The 14,160-nt window shown below is 51.7% G+C and overlaps 1 protein-coding gene across 12 annotated transcripts in view; it reads left to right on the forward strand.

The window, feature by feature from the left end:
• The window catches only part of LOC308626584 (uncharacterized protein), a 372,052-nt gene that overhangs the window by 197,045 nt on the left and 160,847 nt on the right, over positions 1-14,160 (forward strand). For 11 of the 12 annotated variants that reach the window (XR_014017269.1, XR_014017270.1, XR_014017271.1 and 8 more), the window contains one exon: positions 7,231-7,411. The gene's annotated coding sequence lies outside the window, so the exon portion shown is untranslated. Of the gene's footprint in view, positions 1-4,930; positions 5,091-7,230; positions 7,412-14,160 lie in introns of those variants that run through there. The other variant, XM_081251812.1, reaches the window with a different exon arrangement.

Raw genomic sequence — 14,160 nt, forward strand, 5'->3', positions numbered from 1 at the left:
AAAGGAATTTTTTTTCCTTTTTGCTTCTGCAGCCCCAAGCTTGGAGCTTGGCACTCTGGGGAAGGCACCAATCAGATTGTTGCCTGCATGTTGGAAAAATATTTATGTCACCTACCAAGCTGGGAGCATACTCAGCGGGTTTCCGGGGCCGCCTGATAGACAAGGTCACATCCCAGCAGCTGTGAGGAAGGAGGCGTGCCGGCCTGGCAGCTGTGCTCGGCGCTGGAGGCTGCCAGCAAGCCTGGCATCGCACGTTAGAGGGAGACATACTTCTGTGACCACCAGCTCGAGGGCAGTGGGGAGTCGGGGGACCCCTGCTGCCTGAGACAGCCGCAGGTCAGCTGCAGGGGGTGTGGAAGCTGGGAAAGGATGAGGAAAGGGCACAGACAAGGGGATGGAGGCGGAGTAGGAATCTGGCATTTACGAGGTGCTGGCATTGCGAAAAGTGCTTTAGAAGTGTTATCTCCATGAATCTTTGTCACATCCCCTGAGAGGGATAAGGTCATGACCATTTTACAGGTGAGGAAACTGAGGCTTTGAGAGAGTTGGTGAAACAGGGAGCTGGGACTCCATCTGTAGTTTGTCTTTCTCAGATCCTGCAGAAAAAACATTTATCATTAAGCTATAACTCCTATATACATTAAAAAAACCAGAAAAAAACAAAACAAACAAAAAAACGTACCACCAACTACCATTATCTATCTATCTATCTATCTATCCATCCATCCATCCATTGATCCATCCCTAGTTTGCTGGATATTGCTATTTATCAACTTGCATTCAACAGTGAAGTCCTATCCTATAGAGTTGTAAAGACCTCCAATTTTGATTACAAGGGACAGCAAGCCCTTGAGGTTGTACCTCCACAACGTGGGGCTCCAATGATCAACCTTACATTTCCACCACTGCCCTGAGGATGCAAATTGCACCAGGCTGCCCTGGCTAGTTGTTAAGAGTATGAGCCCTAGAGTCAAACTGCCTGGGTTCAAATCCCAACTCAGCCACTTATTTTGTGGCCTTGGGCAAGTTACTTTTCCTCTGTGCCTCAGTTCCTCACCTGTAAAATGGAGATATGAATAGGACTTCTAGAAGTTTTGAAGATTGAGTAAATATTTGTAAAATGCTTAGCACAGTGGCTGGCCCACTGGGAGCTGTATTATATGTACTTGCTGTCCCAGTTACTCTGGCTGTGTTAAAAAAATCACCCCAAAACTCAGTGACATGAAGCACTGAGCATTTATTATGCTCATGGTGTCTGTGGGTCAGGAGTTCAGATAGGCCACAGCGGGGATGGCTTGTCCCTGCTCCATGATCTCTAGGACTTCAACCAGAAGGCTTGAAGGCTGGGAGTTGGAATCATCTGAAATCTCACTTACTTGCTTAATCGACGGCTGATGAGGGTTGTAAGCTGAGAACTTAGCTGGGACGATAGGCCAGCACATCCACTCACAGCCTCTCCATGGAGCCTGGGCTTCCTCACAACATGGTGGCTGGTTCCAAGCCTGGGCATCCCAAGAAAAAGAGGTCCAGGTAGAAACTGTGTCCCCCTAGCCCCCGAAGTCACATGCCATTACTATTAAATGAAATTTAGTTGTCAGAGCAGTCACAAATCCTCCCAGGGTCAAAGGGAAGGGGAATAGATACCACTTCTTGATGGGGTGTGGCAAAGCTTTTGAAGAGCAGAAAGGATTGGAAATATTGCTGTGGCCCTTTTGGAGAAATATGAACTGCTACAGCCATTGGCCATCCTCAAGCTGCAGGCATGGGGATCTTGAGGAAGGAGGTCTCAGGGAGCTCTTGTGGCCAGCATTATACCTCCCTTGGTGCACCCACAATTGTGCCTCCTGAGGTCTGGTAACATCCCCAAGATACTCAGGTCAGGTCCCCACCTTCCCCACCATCCAGCCCCCAACCTCATTTTGGTCTTGGGGTGCTCCTCCTGCATCCCTGTTGTCCCCAAATGTGTGCTCCATTCCCTTTACCCTTCAGGGTATCCAGTACCATTCTGGGGGACTCAGACACCTCATAAAACATAGGAAGGGCCCCCGGCTTATTTAAACACCTTCTCCCTGAGGCAGGGCAGCACCACGGGCCTGGCTCCCGGCTTGGATGGAAGAAGAAAAAGAGGGAGAATGAACCCAGTTACATCCATGCTCTGAGCCAGGCCTGGGACCAACTCAGAGAGGCACAAGCACTCCCGCCCGCCCTCTGTCTCCTCTATCCTTGCCGACAGAGGGCCTGGAGGAACAGGGAGAGGGCTGAGCAGAGCTGGAGGCTTGAGAAGAGCAGCAAAGTGTTGAGAAGTCAGGTTCTAGTTTCAACCAGCATCTCCGTGGGTGATGTGGGCCGACAGGATGCCTTGGGGATGCGAGCAAAAAAAAAACAAAAAACACACAAACAACTTCAAAATGTTTATAGACCCCATGTGACCTTGCTCAAGGCTGTTAGCCCAGAGTTTTACAATCACGTGCGTGGTTGTTTGGCTCGGTCTCCTCCTTCGTCATGTGTTTCCAGGGAGCTAGTGTCCTGTAAGGGGAAGGGCTCTGCCTGGTTTTGTTGACCATTCATTTCAGTGCTTAGTATGTGACAGAAGTGACAGAGCATGTATTAGCTAATGAAATAATTGATTCAGTAAATCAACCTTCCTGAGTATCGATTACAGACTAGGCATGGTTCTAGAACATAGGATACAGTGGCTAGTGGAACCGGCACAGCCCTTATCTTCATAGAACTTCATTCTAGTGGAAGACAATAGTCACTGAACAAGATAAATTAATTTATGATATAATGTCAGAAGGCAAGGAACACTCTGTGGAAATTAAAAGGGGGATAAAGGATAAAGAGTGACAGGGAGTTGCTAACTTATATCGAGAGTGATCAGAGAAGGCCTTTTGGAAGTGGTGAAGTTTGAGCAGAGGCCTAGCGAAGGAAGGGAGTAAGCCATGGGGGTGTCGGGGAAAGAGTTTCTGACAGAGGAGAGAGCAGATGCAAAGGGCCTGCAGCAGCAATGTTAGAGTGATTGGAGTGGGGTGAGAGGGGAGAGTGGAGGGAAACAGGTTCAGGGGCAGTTCTGTGGTACCCTGTAGACCGCAGTAAGGATGTTGGGTTTCATAATAAGTATGTATAAAGTCAAATGGATGAAGAAATAAATGAAACAATGGAGAGATGGATGGGTTTATGGATGGATGGGTAGATGAATGGAGGGATGGATGAATGGAGGGATGGATGGAAGGATGGATGTATGGGTGGTTGGATGAGTAAATGGATAGATGTATGGATGGGTGATGGGATGGATGAATGGATTGAAAGATAGGTGGATGGATGGATGCAGATGGATGGATAGGTCGGTAAACAAATGAATGGATGGGTGGATGAATGGTTGGGTGGATGGGTGGATACATGGATTAGTGAGTGGACATATGGATAGATGGATGGATGGATGGATGGATGGATGGATGGGTGGTTGGGTGGATAAATGTATGGATAGATGAAGGAATGGATGAATGGATTGCAAGATAGGTGGATGGATGCATGCATGGATGCATGAATGGATGGATGGGTAGGTAAACAGATGGCTGGGGGGGCGGTGGAATGAATGGTTGGGTGGATGGGTGAATGCACAGGTGAATAGGTAGATAGATGAATGGATGGATGGATGTACAGATGGACAGTTGGTCCCTAGGCACACGTGTACGAAACTAAACCTCTGCATTGCCTTTCCGTCTCTAACTCACATTAGAGCCTTGCCCCAGTATGGGAAACACCCCAGGAAGAATGAGGCATGGCACAGTTGATGCCCAGATGCTCTCAGGGGCACAGGCTGAACCTTAAATAACTCCTTTTCTTTCATAGGAAGAGCGGTTCTAGAGGCACAGGCACTGGGAGGCGTTTGGGGCAGGCGGCCGTCACTAACAGATTCATTAAGCTCGCTCCAGAGCAACGATAAAAAATCAATTTAGTTCACCAGGCAGCTTGAACAGGCGCCAGGAGCTGGGGAGCCCTCCCATCCGTGAGCTCGGGGCGTGTGGAGAGGTGCTGTGGAATTGGTGGAGCTGGAGCCTGGCAGCGCCCCGTTGTCAGGGACCCCCCCCCCCCACCGCAGGGCTGCAGGGGCTCTGACAGGATGCCCGTGGAGGGGGAGGGACAGGACCAGAGTGGACTCCTTTGAGCATCCCAGGCAGTGCTGCAGACACACCTGACTTGCTGGCATGCTGGCCACGATCTTGCTCCCCCACTGCCCTGATTCATTCAGTGATACCTTAACAGCCCCTGAGAGCTGACTAAGTGCAGTGGACTGAGCAAGGGGGCCTGGGAGGTCTAGGCAAGGTCTGTCCCTTATGGAGCTCCCAGTCTGGGGAGCAGATCTGGGCCCAGTATGGGAGGGTGGGTGTGAGCAGAGGGGCGGGGAGGGGTGAGAGGAGAGAAGAGGGGGAGAAGATGGCACGAGGAGTTCAGCAGAAGGAGAGAATTTGCATCCATCTGTGTCACAGCAGGAAACAAGTAGCAACTCAACCTGGGGTGACCAAGGGGACATGTAATGAAGGGAGGAAGGATCAGAGTGTGGCCAGAGTTAAGGGGGCCCAAAAGGATGGTGCAGCACCTCTGGGCTGGCAACAGAGGGGAGCCATTAGTACCCCGAGGCCTGGAGGAGAGAGAAGGGGTGTTACTGGGACCTGGAGAGAGGTGTGGCTGCAGGAGATAGCTGCCCACCAGGGCCTGGACTGCAGGGGCGGAGTCAGGACAACAAACTCCCCAGTCTCCCTTGCCTTCCACACCCTGAGCCCCTTCGGGATCTGCATCCAGAAGCCAGGGCTGAGTGAGCCAGGCGATGTGGTCTGCAGAAGCTACGTTCACAGAGTACAGGGCTGGGTGATTCAGATGAGGGAGAAGCTGAGGGGCAGATGGAGAATATACAGGGCAGCCCTGTAGGAACCGGTCTAATAGAGCTCAGTGACTCAGTGCGGAGAGAAATCGCTCATCGGAGCCTCATCAGGGAACGCTGTGGCTCCCGACAGAGTCCTGGCTCCTTTTGGGATGAATGGGCTTGTGGCGATTTCCTGGGAGAGGCTGGTTGAAGTGAATGGATGCAGGTAGGTGGGAGTTGGGAAGAGATGGGTAGAGAGGCAGAGATGCATGGAGGGGCAGGGAACAAAGTGATGGGGTGGAGAGGGGGAGAGAGAGAGTGAGTGGGAGAGGGGGAGAGAGAGAGTGAGAGAGAGAGAGAGAGAAAGCACGAGTAGGAAAGAGGGACAGACAGAGCGAGAGAGAGACACAGACATTTAAAGAGACAGACAAAAAGACATGGGGATTGAGGAGGGAGGATGGAGAGGGAGAAGAGCAAAGGAAACACATGAGAAGATGTAACCAAAGGAACAGGGGAGAAAGAGAGACAGAGGGAGGAGGAAAAAGAGGGAGAACAAGGAAACAGAAAAAAATGAGAGAAAATGATGGAGGAGAGGGAGGGGAAAGAGGAAGACTCGGAGGGCTTTGGAGGGCCACCTAGGCTAGGGCCATGCTGGGAGCCCCTGTCGGGCAGGGCACCAATGCAGAGAAAGGGTGCGAGAGCTGGAAGTCTGGGGAAACTGAGGCACAGGGATGGAAAGTGACTTTGTCGAGGGCATCCAGCAGGCTGGGACTTCACTGCTGCACCAAGCTCTCATTTAATCCACCTCCCTGCTTTCTTGGTCACATCAAAGGCAACCTTGAAATGAGAACGGGAGAGAAATAGAATTTCTTGAACACCTACCATGTGTCAGGCATTTAATTGATATTGACTGGTGGGCTCCTCACAATAAGGGTAGTGAGTCTTCATACTATGACTATTTCCATTTACAGATAGGGAAACTGAGGCTCAGAGAGGTGGCTCCACCAGGACGTGGCCGTGTCCGGGCTGAGACCCAAGTCCTCCTGGCGTTAACTCTTGCCCACACCCCTCTGGGTTTGCTGCCCATTGCTCTGGACCCTGACATGAAGAGGACCATGTGTGGATGGCGTGGAGAGGAGAGAGCTCTCTTCATCATTCCTCTGGGTCTCCCTCTGCCAAGGAACGCAGCCAAAATTCCTTGGAATCTGTTGCTTTAAGCTACGCACAGGGGGGAACAGAATCAGACGGGGATGTTTGTAATGGTTTCCAAATGTCTGGCTGCAGCTGCCTTTTCGGCAGCGAGAGACAAGGAGGCCTGGGGTCGGGGGAGACCTGCTCCCTGCCTCTGTCTCCCACATGCATTTCAGGGGCGCTGATACTTCTAGAGCCCTGGGTAGAGGGATGTGCTGCTCTGGTAAACAAGCTAAGGGATGAAGGAGGGAATGAATGGATAGATGAAGAAGGAAATGAGTGGATGGTGCAGGGTACAACTCTCCTTATCTGTAAAGTGGGGATAGTTACACCACGATCGATCACTCCTTGCATTCCACGAAGTCCTTACACGCATTTACCATCTTGATGAAATCTCACAAGGATCCCATTGGCACGCCCATTTGACAGACCGTAAAACTGAGGCTCCGAGGTAAAGGCGCTGGCCTGAGCCGTATAGTGATGAAGGAGGGAGCTCTTGAATCTGGTCTGTTTCCAGAATTCCTGCTCCTGTTTACACGGGCACTCAGTAGACGTTCAGATGATCTCAGTTTAAATGCTACATTGATGAGAGCCTCCTACGGGCAGGGGCCGGTGGTCAGTGCCAGTGAGTCTTCTGTGAGTCACACAGACCTGATCTCTGTGGGGACAGCCATCCCTGATGAGTCACCCCCCCTTACCAAGACTCAGTTTCCTCTTCTTAGAGTGGGTCATCATGGCCTCAGACTTGCTGGGTTGTTGTGGGAGGCTGACTGGATATGAGTGGGAAACATTTCCCACCACTGACAGGCACACAGTAGGTGGTTTTTAAAAATAGCATCAATAGTATAATGTAAATAATGGCTAGTTATTTTTGACTGTCTACTGCTCTTTATGTGATTTTTTTCCTCACTTAATCCTCCCTCCAACCCTATGAGGTCAGTTTGACCCCTATTTTATAGAAAGAATGAGGCTCAGAGAGGTTAAGTGGCCTGCATGAGGTCACAGAGCTAGGACGCGGCTGAATTGAGAGCCTGGTTTATCAACCCCTAGGCTTTTTAGTTAACACACATGTGTGAGAACATGCCAATCCATGCCTGCCGCATAGGACCTTATAAAAAACGCTAGCCTCCCCTTTTCTTCCCTATGAGGAATTTACTGTGTTCTTCTGCTTTCAGAGACGGGGATCTGAGGTCCGGGACCGAAACAACATGCCTGAGCCATTTGACAGCGTGTCCTCCTGCACCGGGTTCCAGATCCTAGAGAAAAGGGCTCAGAAGTGCCCGACAAACCCTCCTACCAGGCTCAAGGCCCCTCCTCCAATAAGACATCTTCCCACAGAATCACATCTCTGTTAAGGTGGGTTAATCGTGATTTGCTTTTAATTCACACGTACCTGGTTTGTAGTTGTCTGATTAGAAATATGAAAGAGGTTTGTTGCAGAAAAGATAGAAGATGATTCCAATTGCCCACAATTCCCCTATTTGGAGAAGACCGCAGTTTGGCATTTTATCTGTTCCTTCTTGGTACAATTGCCGTCATTGTGAGCATACATAATACTCAGCTCTGCATATATTGATTTTTTCCCTTAAAGCCAAGTCTGTTGTTTTCTATTGATGAGAGTAGTAAGTACAAAAGGATGAGAAGATCAAGTCCTATTTAAGGAAAGGCACCTCTGTTAATATTTTGGCATGGACTTATCCAGGGTGTGTCACTCACGCACATACCCCCGAGCCCCATCCACACATATATATTTTTGACATCATTCAGGTCCGACTTTGGATCAGGGTCTGAAGCTCAAAAGCCCTGGTAACTCACAGGAGAGAGTGCAGGGGTCGGATGGGGGCCGAGCAAGCCGGACTCCACGTGTCCCACCCACGGGGACAGCTGCTATCACTCTACCCGGCTGCTGCCTTGTAGGAATGCAAGCCCAGCATTACTACGTGTCCCAATTTTGCAAGAGATTCCAGAAATCTAGACTTTTATATGAAAACTCCCATTTGAAAAATATTGCAGCAAATTCCATTTAAATAAAGCATATGCGGAACAAAAAAGACACCCTGTGGGGCTGCCCTGAGTTTGCAACCTCTGTCCTTCGTGTCATGCAGACGTCCAGTCTTCACTTTTAATTTAGCAGACACGTGTGCTCAGCGTTCTGTTGTGGAGCAATCCCTCATGCCTCCGCGATGCAGGTTTTAAATCAGAAGGGCACTTTTTCTCCCAGTTTTCTTCCTTGTGTCCGCTTCTTCCCAACCCCCTCCCTCCAGCTCCTCCCCTTCTTCTTTCCCTCCCTCCCACCCCCAACCATTCAATTTTATTAATGGTTGATTTTCTTTTTAAACTGTCTGGAGGCTGCTGCAAGCTCTACGGTTGCCAGTGGCTGATCGATATCTTGGTGGGGGGAGGGTGTTATTTCATCAGCTAAGTGCCAGGTAATCTACTTGGTAAAACCCGTAGCCTCTTTTTGAGCTGGCAGAGATGAGGCAAAGGAGGCTGGCCAAAGACCCAAATATGCTGCCCGGATGGAATCGGCAGGAGATGTGTGGAGACCCCTGTGGAGGTTTGATATGGGTGTCTCTGGTCCCCCACGTTGTACCCATCCCATCTCCTCCCTCTCTGTCTGCAATCAATCACAGCGACGTCTGCAAAGCTTATAACTGTAGTTAGAATTCTTCCACCTGTAGTAGGGGAAACCTTACCTCATTGAACTGTCACAAGAATGCTACCTTGGGAGCAAGATGCTCAGTTGGAAGGCGGTAACTGAGGCAAGGAGAGGTTTTGTGGCATCACCAAGCCCCCAGCAGACAGAGCCAGATTCGAACCCAGGGCTGGCTGACTCCTGGTCCTGTGTTCTTCCTGCACAGGAGCTGGCTCAGGGGCGGCCAGGGGAAGGGGCTTGCATGGAGCAGTGTGGACCCCTGGCCCAGCCACAGAGGAAGTCCCCGTGGCCTTGTGAACAATTTTACCACATTCCTCTGGTTCCTCTTTATGGAGACTGGTAGTCCCAGACGTTGTTCAATTACGGATTTATGGCCACCGCCAGGGCCGGCCAGCACTCTCCTCTCCACGGCTGGAAGGCATTAGAGCTGCGAGAGGATGCAAACGGCTTTCCTGGCGACAGAGGCCCTGTGAGAACTTGAGCTCCAGCCCAGGGACAGGATTTTCCTGTTATTGGAGGGTCAGTTTCAGCACAGAAGGCAGGGGGGCGAAGGTGTGAGCAACCTGATACCCACAACACATGATTTCCATTGATTTTCTTAGCAGGACACCTGGGGACAAGGTTCCAGATTGTAGGGACCCCACTGGGATGGGGGCTTGTGGAAGAGCTGGGGGTCCAAGAGCTCCCAGAAGGAGGAGAGGGGAATCCAGGTGGTGAAGAACATGGGCTTTGGAGCTGGACAGAGGGGTTCGAGTCCCAGCTGCTCCACTTCCTCACCTGAGAACCGTGGATTCTCCACCGCATTCCTCTAAGCCTCTGTGTTCTTACCCGTGAAGTGGGGATGACAGTGGTACCTGCTTCACAGAGCTGCTGCAATGATTAAATGAGATGATGTGATTCACATGTTTGACACAGGGCTCGGCATGAATCATCCTCATCAAATTAGATGTTCTCACCAGTGATAAAGGGAGGAAATGTGGACTCCTCAGTGGCCGCTGTGGGCTGGGCATGGGGCCGAGTCTTTGGTATACACTGTCCCACGCAATCCTCACAACAGCCCATTTGAAAGATGAGGACGTGGAGGCTCAGAGAAGCGTAAGGTGGCCCGTTCCACCAAGAGCCCGGGATTGAAGCCAGATGCATCTGGCCCTTCCAATTACACCATGTGACCCAACCCCCGCCCCCCCAGACACTGGTGAGTGTGGCAGGTGGAGAGCGACCGTATCCAGAGCTGAAGACAAGAGAGGCAGTGTGAGCAAACCCGATGAGGAGTCCGATCCTGGGGTGGATTCTGTGTGTCTCCACCCGGGTGCCCCGACAGGGAGGCAGGGAGCCCTGGTCTTGGGGGCCTCCCCAAAGTCTGAAAGGAATCATGAATCTCCGTCGGGTTGTCTCCTAAGGGCAGAGATAGCGGGAGTCAGAGTCCTGACTACCTGGGAGTGTGCTAGGCTCGCTGGGGAGGAATCCCAGCCCTGACCGCTCAGTACTTCCGGGACAAGGCAGGCTGCTTCTCTGAGACGTGAATCAGGGGGTGTGCCAGCCAGAGGTGTTACAGAGATTAAATAGGCAAACGCGAAAAAGGCTGTTGAAGGTTGGCTCCTCTGGACACAGACCCCGAGGCTCTGGGGCTTTGAGTGCAGGGGGTTTATTGGGATGCAGTAAGGGAGACCCTTAGGATCAATACTTTGGGGGTAGGGAAACAAGCAGAATGAGGCAGAGAGAAGTTGGAGTGTGATTCAGTTTCCCCCAGGGTCTCAGCTGATCCCATGGGAGCTCCAGAGCTGAGATGGCTCTTACAGTCATCCTGCCTAGAGGCAAGGAGGCCAGGCCCGTGTACCCCCATCACTGACCAGACACTGGAAGGAGGTTTGACCTTGGACAAGGCAGCTCTCTCCAGCAAAGGGCAGTTGCTAGGTCCAGGCGCTCAGCTGGGAGCCGTCAGCCCTCGCAGCAGCTGGGGCGATGTCTAGGTGGCCACCATAGCAAAGAGACAGCAAAGAGCCACTTGACACCTGGGTGGGTACAAGCACGTCGCTTGCCTTTTCCTCTGCCAGGGAGCCTCCCATTAAGGCCAAGGGCAGGCAGGGGTGAAAGGAGGCTGCCTTCCATGTGAGCAGGAAGCCGGGCTGGGGGAGAAGGTGTGATGGACGCCAAGAGGGAATTCTGCTCTGCCCGTGATGTTTCACAGGGCTGGGATCTTAGGTGAGCCCGTTGCATGCTGGTGGTGGCGGCAGGGAGGGTGTATGTGCCCTGAATGACACAGCTGGCAGCGTCTGGTCAAGTGAGGCATGAGGCGCTGCCCCCAGGATGGAGGAGAAATGGTCTTGCCACCCGAGCGGCCCCCGCCTCCCCTGTCACCCTGCAGGGCTGTGGCTTACAGCCAGCGCTCAACCCTGGAAAAAATTGACTGCCTGTTTCTGCCTGAGTGCTCGAGAGTTACAGGCTGCAAAGACGGGGGAGGAGGGGGGCTGAGGGCGGGTGGCTGCCTCCTCATCAGGATGGATTTTTCTGCTTCTCTGCTTGTAGGAAGAGCAGGAACAGGATACGGGAGGCTGCTCAAGGAGTAATCACTGTGCAGGCGAGGGCATGTCAGGGGCTGGCTCTGTGATGGAGGCAGGAGGGAGGGAGGGCGGTGAGGGCAGAGAGGGCACTGGGAAGGTGGGGAAAGTGGAACGTGGCGTCCCCCCAGCTGTCTGCGTGTGCGCCCTGCCACCATCCTTCCTTCCGTCTACCCCTCTTTCCTTCCTCCTTCCCATCCTTCCATCCACCTTTCCTTCTTTCCATCTTTCCTCCCTCCCGTCTCCTCTCCTTCCCATCCATTTATCTGACCATACATCCTTTAACTTACATATTTTCCAAGCCCACCCTTTCTCCATTCTTTCCCGGTACCCATTTGCTCTCATTTCTGGGGATCTGCCAAATGCCCAGCCTGGTATTGGACCCCGGTGATGACCACGTCAAAGACTTTTGAAGTCAGCAGAAAGAGGCTCTCACTCTGGGTGGATCAGAGCTCTCTGGGGGGAATACCCAAGGTGTATCGGCAATGCCAGAGACACTTGAAGGGGTCAGAGAGGGCTTCCTGGAGGAAGAAGGATTTGAAGTCAGCCTCGAAGAAAGAACAGGATGAGGAAAGGGGTGGAGGCACAGAGGAGCAGAAAGTGTCTGTGGCTTGGCAAGTATCTGTGTAGCCCGAGGCTGGGGTGCAGGGCGGTAAGAGGCAGGGGGTGGGAAATGGTTTAGCTGAGCCTGGAGAAATGGGTTTGGTCTGGGTCATGAAAGGTCTTGAAAAATTTGGACATTACTCTGCATTAAGTGGGAGTCATTCTTACGTAAGCAACGGAATCTCTTTCTACATGAAATCTTATGCGGAATTTAAAACCACACACACACACACACAATGATAAAGGTAGAGCTGATCTGGCTAAAACAGGGGAGGTTCCAGAACATTGCCCACTTAAACCTCACTCTTACTCCTCACCATGGAGCTGCCAGAAAGGCAGAGAACCTTGGGGTGCCATGGAACACAGTTTAAAAACCACAGGAAGGTTATGGGGCCCCTCATCTGAACTTCAACGAGACCCACAAACTGCAGGTCCCACCTCTTGTGTGACCAAGAATCAGAGTTTGGCAGGGGGACAGCGAAGGCTGCATTTTCTCCAAGCGGGAATCAAGTCCCAGCTCCTTAGGGAGACACACAAGGTCCTCCAGAATGTTCTAACCCCCCAGGTTCATCACCGCTACTGTCAGCCCCCAATTTCCAGCCATACTCAACTACATGTGGTTTCCAGAAGGGGCGTGATCCAGCTTGCCTCTGCCTGGAGCTGCTCCCCACCCCTCCAGTCTTGTCTGGGTCCCTGCTGACCTCCTGTGACCGGCTCTGAGAGCTGAGGTCGGGCGCCACCCTATACATAGTCGGTGTTCAATACATGCTTGTTGAATGTACCGGAGGTACACGCCAAGACCCCCAGCAAACCAAGCAAGACATGAATAACCATGTGGACCCACAAGTTCACAATAAACATCTGTCTTCATTTTCCAGTCTGAGCAAGTTCACGTGGAGTGAACTGGGAGGGAGGGAGGAAGAAGGGGGCTCCATCCCTGCACACAGTAGGTGTTCAGAAAGTGCTGATGGAAACAGAGAGCTCACCCACATCTCCAAGAGGCGCTAAAGGATTTGGGGTCTGAGACAGTGGCCACTGATGGTCTGAGAATGTCCCTCAAACCTCAGGGCACATGGCCCCCCTGCCCGCTTTGCCTCGCACATCGAGGAGGCTGGAGTAGGACATTCTCTGGATGTGTGCCCTCGATCCAACTGTTTACATCATTAATTTACACGGCCCAATTTGCATTTGCACTCCAACTCAATACTTTTTATGATGCAATTACTACTCAGAGATGAATTTTTTATGAGTTTCCTTTTAATGTCTCTGAGGCCCTTTATTCTTGAGGAAATCTCCTTGTGGAAAATGGCTAATTCTCTTAAAGGGGGAATTTAAAGCCCTCTTGTCCTCCCAGGCATCACCTAAATGGCACTCTTCCAGGCAGCCTTCCCTGGCCTCGATGCCTGGAGAGGAAGGGCCCCCTGAGGGATGGGCAGCAATGAAGGTTGGCGGTTAAGCGAACAAACTCTGGGGTCAGCGTAACCTGGATTCAGATTCTCACTGCAACACTTAGTAGCTCTGCAGCCTTGAGCAAATAACTAAACTTCTCTGAGCCTCAGGACTGTCATCTCATGAACAGGGATCAATAGCCACGAAGTTACCTATCTCTTGGGCTTGCCTGGGGGACGGAATGGGATCTTGCATGCCAAGTGCCTGACATGAAGCTAACACTCATGAAATATCTGCTGTTATTATCATACACCAGTACAAGGAGCAGCTGGCATCCCTCCACTCAGATACATTAACCTGCTTGTCCTCCGTAATTCATTGGGTGGGGAGGGGCAGAAAGGTACAAGGGATCGCCCGCCCCCTAGAGAGACACAAAGATCATCTTTGGAGTTTAGTGACCGTGAGCTTTGATATACAGGCAGATTTTCTTTCTTTTTCTTGCTTGTCCCAGTGTTGGCCAGTTCTATCTATTGCAACAGGGAAGGTGGACCAAGAGGAGGCAAGGAGGGGCCCTTGTAGAGGTTAAGACAGCCTGGATTCAGACATGCCTCTGCTGCTTGCTAGCGTTTCCTAGACCTTGGCTGAGAGGTGTCTTCTTTCCTTTGCAGATGTAGCACTTGAGGTCCAGAGAGGGGAGGGATGGCCCTGGGGACCCACTGCTCCTCTCAGTGCCGGGAAATCTGTGCCCATCTCTGCACAAAGGCAACTCCTATTCATCCTCAGTGTGCCAGCCCAAGTGCCCTGTCTTCAGGGAAACTTTCTCTGAATGCCCCATGGCAGCCAGGATTTCTCTTTCAAAATACTTACCAAACCACCACACTTGTAAAGGCTTTTTCTTT

The sequence above is a fragment of the Mesoplodon bidens genome, assembly GCF_964165515.1.
Source record: "Mesoplodon bidens genome assembly, chromosome: 13".
NCBI classification, from domain to species: Eukaryota; Metazoa; Chordata; class Mammalia; order Artiodactyla; family Ziphiidae; genus Mesoplodon; species Mesoplodon bidens.